This window comes from Phascolarctos cinereus, unplaced genomic scaffold, assembly GCF_003287225.1.
Source record: "Phascolarctos cinereus isolate Bilbo 61053 unplaced genomic scaffold, phaCin_HiC Scaffold_2;HRSCAF=192, whole genome shotgun sequence".
Classification (NCBI taxonomy): Eukaryota; Metazoa; Chordata; class Mammalia; order Diprotodontia; family Phascolarctidae; genus Phascolarctos; species Phascolarctos cinereus.
Genome location: NW_027555625.1, coordinates 129,970,835 through 129,982,290, shown reverse-complemented (window position 1 = coordinate 129,982,290; position 11,456 = coordinate 129,970,835).

The window sequence follows — 11,456 nt, the reverse complement described above, 5'->3', positions numbered from 1 at the left end:
CCATGACTCAATGGGGATATTCAGAATAGCAAGTCAATACAAGGTGTACCAACCAGTTCATGCTCCCCATCTGTCTTTAAGGTATTTGGTACTGCCCTCTTAACCTACTGTGCTCTTCCCAACACTCCTCCCACCTTGACTGGCCTTCTTAAAAACAAATCTTCCACTCTAGCTTTGGTCTAACCACTATCTCCCTGATGTAATTTGCACATTCAGGCTAGTTCTTTCTCTTTCTTGTTCCCATTACCTGAAATGTCTTCTTCCCTTTTCATTCTATTTAAATTATCTGTAGAGTAGCTAGGTGGTACAGTGGACAAAAGTATTGGGCCTAGAGTCAGGAAGGTCTAAGTTCAAAGCTACCCTCAGATACTTATTATGTATTTGACTCTGGGCAAGTCACTTAACCTCCACCTGCCTCAGTTTCCTCAACTTCAAAATGGGAATCATAATAGTACCTATCTCACACAGTTGTTGTGAGGATCAAATGAGATAATATTTGTACAGTGCTTAGCATATTGCCTGGAATATAGTAGGTGCTTAATATATGCTCATTTCTTCCCCTTCCCTCCTAAATTCTAGACTCAGTTAAATGTCACCTCTTCTGGGTAATTTTTCTCTACCGCTTTAGACCATGGTGTTCTCCTATAGCTTTTATTGTCTTTACTATTAATTTGGCCCTTAGCCTAAGCAGCTGTTATTATTGGTTATCTTTTCTTGAGTATATGCCTTATGTCCCTAGCTATGTTGCAAGCTCCTCGAAGGATGGGATCTGGTACTTTCTGTGTTGTGCCATAAAATTTAATGTAATTCTTGGCACAGAGTAGGCACTTAATAAATGCTTGTTGAGTGATAAATACTTGTTTCACTTGATAGACTACCACAGAAATGTACAATTGTTAGTTTTGAGATGGTCTAGGATGAGAGAAGTTGTTCATCTATCCATCCATCCATCCATCCATCCATCCACCCACCCATCCATCCATCCATCCATCCATCCACCCATCCATCCACCCATCCATCCATCCATCCACCCATCCATCCACCCATCCATCCATCCATCCATCCATCCATCCATCCATCCATCCATCCTCCTAACATTTATTGAGTATCTTTTATGTGCAAAGTGTCTCCTTAAGTGCTCCTATCCTCATGGAGCAAACAGTTGAAATAACTAGAATATGAGCAACAGGATGAGGTGACTGGGACTTCACTTGGTGTTTTCTACTATTGATTTTTTGCCATTTAGCATGCCTGTTTGTTTTGCTCATCATTGACCCTTTTAGAGAATTTCTCTGTCTCCTTATGGAAAATATCCAAGGGACTCTGAATTTTTCTCTGTGCCATGCCTGAAAAGCAGTGATACTTAGACCTCAGTCTGGAGATCTGCACGGTCCTTTCATGATTAGGCCTGTGACTCTTGAAGGTTTCTGATTTCTGTATTAGAATAGTAGACATTAAGTATGCCCAACCCTTTGATTCAAAAAAGCTGCTTGTTGGCCCTTGGAAAGCTGGTACTGGGAAGATATTGGGTGCCCATGAGCCATGGAAAGAGACAAAAGTGGCAGACTTTGGATGTGCTAATCTTCCCACTAGAAATAGAAAAGGGCCTTCAAAAAATCATGCTAATAGGTACCACCATAGAACCAAAAAGGGGCATAGGACAGACATGTATCTCTTCCTTTAAATGATGACCGCAAGTGCAAACCACAATTTGGTTCCAGTGTATCTTTGTAGACTAATCATACGTTTCTCTCCCCATGCACCTCATTCCAACCAAACTTACCTACTTGTTGGTCCCTATGGCATTCTATCTCCTGCCTTTGCATAGGCTATGTCCCATGCCTGGGATGCCATCCTTCCTCACCTACATGTTCTTAGAATCCTTAGCTTCCTTCAATGGTAAGCCTAGGTGTCACCTTCTACAAGAGAATTTTCCTTGGTGTCTATGCCCGGTTAATAACATTTTCTTCCTCAAATTATTTTGCATGTATCTATCTAGGTACACATTTTATCTCCCTATTCAAATATAAGTTATCTGGAGGTAGGCTCTGCTTTGGTCTTCATATCTCCGATGACTGTTACTCAATCCGTGCTCAATAACTGCTTGTTGATTTGAATTGAATCAAATCTAAGAACTGGATGGGGTCTCCAAGGACATCTAGTCTGAACCATACATGAAAAGTAACCCCTCTATAGCATCCCCAACAAGGGGATCATCTAACCTCCATTTGGAGACCTCTGGTGATGAAAATTCACTACTTACCAAGTGAGCGCATTCCTCTTCTGTGCAGTTCTAACCATGGGGAAGTTTCCCCTCTTATGGGGTTCAAATTTACTTCTCTGCAACTTTTACTCCTTGCTTCTATTTCTGCCCTCTAGGACTAATACCTCTTCTCCCTTGTTATAGTATAAAAACTTCTGGACCTAGAGTCAGGGTTCAGATCCTACTTCAAACACTTATTGGCTATAAATGAATGAATGAAAAAGTCTTTATTAAGTGAAATGTATTTATTAAATATTAAAGTATTTATTAAATCCATTAATTCCAGCAGCTTCTTGGCTTGTCCTTTATAATCTGTCTTGACCATAGTTGCATATATGCTATGCAGCAACCACTGTGCTAAGCACTGGGGATACAAAGAGGAAATTGAGACACTTCTTGCTTTCAAGGAGCTCCCACTCTAATTGGGAGAGACAACATTTGTAGGAGGGTTCAGTTGCAGTGATGGAAAGATGCAAAAGTCCTAAGGGTGCTGCAGCAATGAAGACAGGAAGACTTAGGATGCATTGGCAGGTGAGATGGCAGTGCTGAAGGTCTGGAGTGCTAAGCAGAAGGGCAAATAGCAAGGCCTGGAGGTCCTTCCTCTTATCAGAAGGATTGTAATGGGTGACTTCTTGCTCATCCAAATGGGTGAGCATCCATGTCCACCTTTCATGGCAGAGGTCCTAGGAAGCGGAGGAAGGAGAAAGGGAGGCTTCAGTGGCTATGGTGACCTAGCCATATGACCTTAGGCAAGGTATTAAACTTCTCAGAATCTCATGGTCCTCCTTAGTAACTTGGGATAATACTTATACTACCTACTTCCCAGGGTTGTTGAGGGGAAAGATCTTTGCAAACCTTAAAGTGCTATAAAATGTAAGTTGTCATTATTATTATTATATCACCTGATAGTCTTTTAAATACCTGATGACACTGATCATGTTCCTTCCGTCTTCTCTAAGATGAACTTCTCTATTACTGTTGTTATTCAGTCATGTCTGACTCTTCGTGAGCCCATTTGGAGTTTTCCTGGCAAAGATACCAGAGTGGTTTGCCATTTCCTTCTCCAGCTCATTTTACAGATGAGGAAACTGAGGCAAACAGGGTTAAATGACTTGCCCAGGGTCACACAGCTAATAAGTGTATGAGGCTGGATTTGAACTCAGGAAGAGGAGTCTTCATGACTCCAGGCCTGGCACTCTATCCACTGCACTACCTACCTGCCCCTATTATTGTTGAGGATACCACTAACCTCTCAGTCACTCAGGCTTGAAATCTCAGTGTCATCTTCAACTCCTCACTCTCCGCTCTGGCCTCCATCCCATCAATTGTAAAGTCCTGTTGTTTCTACCTTCAGGACATCTCTCATCTATTCCCCCATCTCTCCTCTTCACTGCTACCATCTTGGTACAGGCCCTCATCACCTCACAGCAATAGCCTTCTGGTTAGTTCTTCTGCCACAACTCTCTCCCTACTCCAGTCCATCCTCCACTAAGCTGTCATGTCTGATTATGTCTCCCCCCACCACACACACACACACACACCTCCATTCAATCAATTCCAGCAATTCCTTATTACCTCAAGGATCTAAGTAGAAATTCTCTGGCATTTAAGACCCTTCCTAACCGCTTCCCCCTCCCACCTTTCTAATCTTCCTACAAAGTGACATATTCTTCCAACTAGTGACACTGGCCTCCTTGCTGTTCCTTGCATAAGACATGCTCTCCTGACTCTGTACATTTTTCACTGGCTGTCCCCCATGCTGGAAATGCTCTCCCTTCTCACCTCTTAGTTTCTCAGGCTTCCTTCAAGTCTCAGCAGAAAGCAGAAAGATGGGAAACAATTTTTACAACAAGTGTTTCTGATAAATATATAGAGAACTGAGTCAGATTTATAAGAATACAAGTCATTTGCCAGTTGATAAATGGTCAAAAGATATGAACAGGTAGTTTTCAGATGAAGAAATTAAAGCTATCTGCAGCCATATGAAAAAATGCTCTAAATCACTAGTGATTAGAGAAAAGCAAATTAAAACAACTCTGAGGTACCACCTCACACCTATCAGATTGATGAATATGACAGAAAAGGAAAATGATAAATGTTGGAGAAGATGTGGGAAAATTGGGACACTAATGCATTGTTGGTGGAGTTGTGAACTGAGCCAATCATTGTGGAGAGCAATTTGGAACTATGCCTAAAGGGCAATCAAACTATGCTTACCCTTTGATCCAGCAATACCACTACTAGGTTTGTATCCCAAAGAGATCATAAAAAAGAGAAAAATACCTACATGTACAAAAATATTAATAGCAGCTCTTTTTGAGGTGGCCAAGAATTGGAAAATGAGGGAATGCCCATCAACTGGGGAATGGCTGAACAAGTTGTGGTATATGAATGCAACAGAATGCTATTGTGCTATAAGAAATTATGAGCAGGTAGATTTCAGAAAAACCTGGAAAGACTTATATGAACGGATGCTGAGTAAAATGAGCAAAATCAGGAGAACATTATACACAGTAACAGCCATATTGTGGGATGACTGACTTTGATAGACTTGGCTCTTCTCAGCAATGCAAGGATCTAAGACAACTCCAAAAGACTCATGATGGAAAATGCTATCCACATCCACAGAAAGAACTCTGGAGTCTGAATGCATATGGAAGCATACTATTTGCTCTCTTTTTCTTTTGTTGTTTTGTTTTATTGCTTCATTCTCATGGTTCCTCCCATCAGTTCTAATTTTTCTTTACATCATGACTAATGGGAAAATATGCTTAATATGAATATATATGTAGAGCCCATATCAGATTGCATGCTGTCTTGGGGAGGGAGGAGGAGGAGAAAATTTAAAATTCAAAATGTTATGGAAGTGAATGTTGAAAACTAAAAAATAAATAAATTATTTTAAAAAAAAGAAAAAAGAAAAGCCTGGAAAGACTTACACGGACTGATACTGAATGAAGTGGGCAGAACCAGGAGTACATTGTACACAGTAATGGCAACATTGTGTGATGATCAACTATGATTGACTTAGCTCTTTTCAGTAATACAACGATCCAAGACAATTCCAAAGACTCATGATAGAAAATGCTCTCCACACCCAGAAAAAGAACTATGGAGTCTGAGTGCAGATCAAAGCATACTATTTTCACCTTTTTTGTGTGTGTGGCTTTTCCCTTTTGTTCTATTTCTTCTTTCGCAACATGACTAATGTGGAAATATATTAACATGACTGCACATGTATAATCTATATCAGATTGCTTGCCATCTTGGAGAGAGGGGTGGGAGGAAGGGAGGGAGAAAAAATTTGAAACTCAAATCTTATAAAATACAATTCTGAAAGCTATTTTTAAATGTAATTGGAAAAAAATAAAATACTACTTACCAAAAATATAAAAAAATAAAGAATCTCTGTTTTAAACATGACTAATATTGGAATGTATTTTGGATGATTGCACATGTATAACCTACAGCAAACTGCTTGCCATCTCAGGGATAGGGGAGGGAAGGAGGAAAGAAGAGAATCTGGAATTCAAAATTTTAAAAAATAAATGTTAAAAATGGTCCTTACATGTAATTGGGAGAAAAAAAATATTATTAAAAAAAAGAATCCCTGCTTTAGACCAAGCCTGAAAGATCTCAGCGAATCCCTTCCTGACAATACTAGCCTATACTATAACTCATGTTGCCTTTAATTATTAATAATATTAAAGACATATTTACACAGAATTTTAAGGTTTCTAAGGCACTTCCTGACCACAACTATACTGAGGTTGTAGTGCAAATCTGTGTGAATGATAGGGAAAAAACAAAGCATTCCATTAATTCATTCATTCAAGTAGGATTAACCCCAAATTACAAGTGAGGAAGTTGAGGCTCGGGGAGCTACATTGACTTTGACTAAGCTCATAGAGCTTAGTGTCATCTTCAGATGTTTGCATTTATATGCCAGGTCTCCTGACTCCAAATGCATTGTTATTTCCACTACTGCCTGAACAGAACAATTATCACTTTATATATTGCTCTGTTCTCTAATTGCCTGTACTATGCAATTTAGCACTTAGTGATATCAGCAGAAAATGAGATTTTATATATCATCCTACCTTGTTTCATCAGTATACAACTTTCTTCTCAATCCAAATGTCAACTTAGGGATAAAGACCATTTCTTGTTTGATATCCCATAGTTCAATGCTTCAAAAGATCCCCTCTTCCTTTTTCTTTAATGTAAAATTTTTATGAACTACTGCGGCCAAAAAAAATCATCCCCTGTTGGTCAGCTGTCTAGTAATAAACCTCTCCATACTTAGATAGGCTGATCCTCTGATGATGGACGTGAAGTCTGTGTCTAAGCCTTCTACTTAAAGCCTTTCTAGCTTGAGAGGGCCTGTCAGATCTTGTGCCCCACTGCTGTAGTCTTTAAGAACACAGGGTCACCTTCGGGCCACCATGAAGCATCGAAGGACATTAGCAAAGGTTTTGTATCTCCACAGCCCTGAGTAAATTGCTTGGAATGTCAGAGATTATTTGCTGGATGCTAGATACTGAAGTGTGGCTGTTCCGATACAGATTTGCAGCTCCATACTTTCTGCCCCATGCAGTTCTTATCTTATCTCTAGAAATCCTCCACAGAGTTTCCAGCAAATACACTAGAGCCCTTTTAATATCTCCAGGGTACCAATGTAGCATCCAGGCTCTCCATCACTCATTCCGTGTATCCTCAAGGACATTGAAACACACAATAGAGTATAAATTCTTGCTGACTGAGTGTTGATTGACTAACTGAAAACACAACCTGTAATGAAAGAACTATATTTTTGAGCTAATAATTCTGTTCTTTGACATCCAGATACATCACTGTCAGGATATGAATTGTAAATGTGAAAAGAGCTAGAGGCAAATGTTGTCCATTAGGCCGGATTTTTTTTTTTTAGTATTAAAAAAACTAAAATGAAGAGTGATCTCCCTGCCAAACTCACTTGATGCCTCTGTACTTTGCCCTACTCTTTGACTACTTGGTAGTGATGACGTCTGTTCTTTGTGATTTCACCCCTTCTAGTCTGGGACCATTTTCTCTGCTTGGACTCAGTTTTCATTAGCTCTTTTTGGGACAAGGGGGAAAAATGTGGGCATGCCAAGTCCTTACAATAGGGCTGACTTTGTCCAGGGCTGTGGTGTGTCCCCATTGACCTTGGATGACTAGGGAGGACTCAGGGGAGGGGAATTTCCTTCCCTCTCCTGGCCCCAGGTTTTAATGTGGCTTTTGTTGGTTGGAGCCCCCGGAGAGGGAGCTGAAGGGAGAGCCTTTAGCTTGCCCCTTCCCTCCTGGACAAAATGGTACATGCTTTTCCTGTTTAAACAGCGCCCAGTTTGTGAAGTGCCCTGACTTTGCACACACCAAGGCCCCGGCAACTGCTGCAATAAATCAATAGGAAAATAGAAGCTGCCAGTTAGACTAAACAAGTGCATTTGCAAAGACGGCTAGCCCTCATTAATCACTCTGACAGTCCTAAAAACACATTTCCCCTTTAATGACTGTATTTGGATAATCAGTGCTTTTTCCTCCTCAGTCAGAGTTTGAGTAACAGACAGCTGGTGTTATTACAGCCATTCGAGAGGGAGTGCTGGGATTAGGGTCGACTGAGAGTCAACCACTGGAGGTCTCCTGCTATGGGGGCTGGATGGAAAATCAGTTGTTACGCAATAATGAGGGCACTTTTGCTCTGCCTGTTTGGGTCTTATATGTAGTCATATGTCTCTCTCTCTCTCTCTCTCTCTCTCTCTCTCTCTGTGTCTCTCCCCCCCTCCCCCTCTCCCTCTCGCTCCTCCTCCCCTTCTTGACACCCACCAGCACCATCTGAATCCAAAATACTCTCACTGAGGATCAGGAAGTTCTTTTGGGAAATGCTTTTTTTTTTTAAATGATGGTGGTAGAATTTGGGGAGATGGGCTGTTTGTGACTGGGTTTGTTTCTTTTAGGTGACTTTGCCTTTCAGGAGAAAGTTTGAAACCCAGCACATCTCTCTTTATAAATGATGTAACACATTAATGCACAGCACATTATGAAAATGGTAATTCAAACCCATAGTGCTCCAAATTAAACCATACATTATCGGATGCGCTCAGCCATCCATTCTGCAGAAAGACAGGGTGAAGTCAAATCAAACAGAAAACTGGAGAGCAGCTTCCCCTACAGAATGATTAATAAAGTGCAGTGCAGTGGTATTATTGTAAGGCAGATTCCACAGTAACCGAGCTCTACATCAGGAATGGAGTTAACTTCATCTATTTGGAGATATTACCATTCCCACCACATAAAATCAGAGTGTACTGGCCCAACCCATTTGACTTTGGCATTGCTAAGATGATGAGTTCAGCAACCCCTTTTTTTCCAGTTGGACCATGGATTTCCTTAAGAGACACAGATGGCTGTTCATGAAAAATCTGGATCCTAACTCATTAAATTAGTCCTATTAGGTCCTTCTTCCTCATCCCCTGACTGCCTCTCCAACTGCTGCCCACAAGGCCACAAAAATAACCAGGCAGGAGGTGTAAGAATATGACCTGGAGCCAGGAACATCCTTCCTGGTGCCTTGGGAACATCAGCCCCATTTTCTGGCTTCTGCTCAGGGACAGCGGAGGGGGAGAAAGGGCAAGGAAGGAGGGGAAAAGAGAAGGAAGAGAGGAAGGAGAAAGAAGGAGGGGGAAAGGAGGAAGAGGAGGAAATAGCACAGAAGGAGGAGGAGACAACTCCCTTCCAAAGGGGTTCTGGTAGAAGTAATTGGTGTTGATTCAGTGTCTTTGTAGAAGTAAAGCTCAGATATGCAGTTGGTAGTGAGGATCATCTCTATTAAGTGGCAACTTTGTTAATGAGAGTTAAGCTTTCTGCAAGTGGCAAACTCCCCACTGTCTAATTAAAACAGCTCACATATATCACCAGCTCACTAGCTAGGAGGAAGAACAGGCATTTCCCATCCTGAAGTGAGACATTCCAGGCAATGTCACCAGTCACTCGATATAAGAATGGGAGTTTCAGGATGGCCCCTTCCATCCAGGACTCATCTTTTCTATGCACCATGCTTAACTAGGACAGTCTATCTTATGGAGAAAACCCAGGGGAACTGATCAACTTACTTTGATATTCACACCCACCTAGAACAGAGTTGCTATTTAAAAGGAACCCTTTCACTGCATGGATAATGAAAGAATTTTTGGCTTTGAGTCCATCCTCTCTTCAAACTACCTAGAAAAGCACACTTTTTTTTGGGAGGGGGCTAGGCAAAGGGGTTAAATGACTTGCCCAGGGTCACTGAGCTAGTAAGTGTCAAGAGTTTGAGGCCACATTTGAACTCAGGTCCTCCTGACTCCAGGGCCGGTGCTTTATCCACTGTGCCAGCTAGCTGTCCTGAAAGGCACACATTTTGATACAAGAAGTGGGAAAGAGTTTTCTATTTATATGTAGTATGGCATAACTGGCATTAACGATCTGTGTGCTCTTGAATAAATCACAGAAGCTTTATGGGCTTCAATTTTCTTCTTCACAAAACAAACAAATAAACAAACAAAAAACAAAACAAAACAAAACAAAAACCCAACCAAACCAAAAAAACCCCAAAACACCAAAGAATAAAAAAAACCCTACCCAAACAAAAAAATCCCAAACCAACTAACCAAACAACCACAACGACAAAAAATGAGAGTGTGGAACTAGATATAATCTAAGGTCTCTCCCAGCTCTAGCGATCTATGAACTTACTTTAAAATTGATGAAAGAAAAATAGATATGCTTCTGGAATAGGGAGGATTTTTTCAGAAAATCAACCAGTAAGAGAGAAAAAAGCAAGGGATCCTAGTGGGCTGGGAAGAGGGAGGGCAGAGAGAAGCATTAGATTTCAGCTACCATTAGATAGACATATTTAAACTCTGGGAAATCTGGCAATACTGTTTCCCCAGGAATATCCTGAGATGAGAGTTGAGTGTCCTCTTGGGACCTTTTCCCTGAGTCATCTCCCTTTGATTCTCTGAACCTTGCTCTATGGGGCAGCACCAACTCCCATCAATCTAGGTTCAAGTACTCCTTTAGAAGTAAAGCAGCCTATTCCCAAAATTAACTAACTTTTCTAATAGAAATGTGAAGACTTTTCTGAAGAAAAACTTCAGTGTCCTATTGAAGGTATCAGGACTGAAGTTTGCCCAGTTTCTAGGATCTGGGTCAGGGAGTAAATAATTTACCCTGAAATCATGAGAGCATTATGGATTGGAATGACCATTTTTGCAAAGTGCTGTGAATTTGGGAAGTAGTAGAAAGAACCTGAGGTTCTATAGACAACTGAGTAGGCTTCCAATTCCTTTGTTGTTTGAGTGCTCAATATTAGTCACTTCCCCCACCCCAGGCTTAAATTTTGTCATCTGCAAAAAGAAGGGGTTGGATCTGGCTCAAATGAGGAAACAGTTTTACAGGCTCCTGCCTGGCACAGATCTTTAATGCACCTCTGTCCTTTTTGTACCCACACTGGGGTCAAAGCTAGGTTACTTGGTACCCTATATGTCCCTTTCTCCGTCTCCCAAGGGCACTCTTGGTTCAGGACTCACCTCAGGCCTGGGTTTTTCCCTGACTCCTCTCTCCCATAAGCAGGGACTGTGAGTGAAAGAGAGAAAGTGGATGAGAGCAAAGAAGGACACCCTATGCCCTTCATTTCCTTGGCTTTTCAGTCTACCCTCACTCATGGATCAGGACTAGGTTGGACCCTTCCCATCAGTCACAAGTAAGGCATTTTGGCCATGTTTACACTTACAATTTAAGTGAGGAATTGAAACAATTATCCATAACAAGCCAGATATCCCTTTGGTCTCTTCTACCTCATTTCTTTAATATTTAGATATTTTAGCCCCAACTGGATTTCAAGTGCCCACAATTGTCTATTTAGCTGATATTGTATTGCTACTAACTTGGAGATTATTGGGAGCAAGGAAAGGCTCCCCCTCTTCACTAAGCAGTGAGTTAACATTCTTCACGTCCTCCATCCTACCCAGCTGAATCTGCAATATTTTCTGCTCTACATTTCCAAGGCCGAAGGAAGTCTTTCACTACACTTAGAAACCAACAACAGGCCTGCCGTGGGTTGGCACCGACTCACTGGCTCCACCCCAATTCAGGTTTACTAGACAGACTGAGAAGGACCGACCTTAGCTCATAG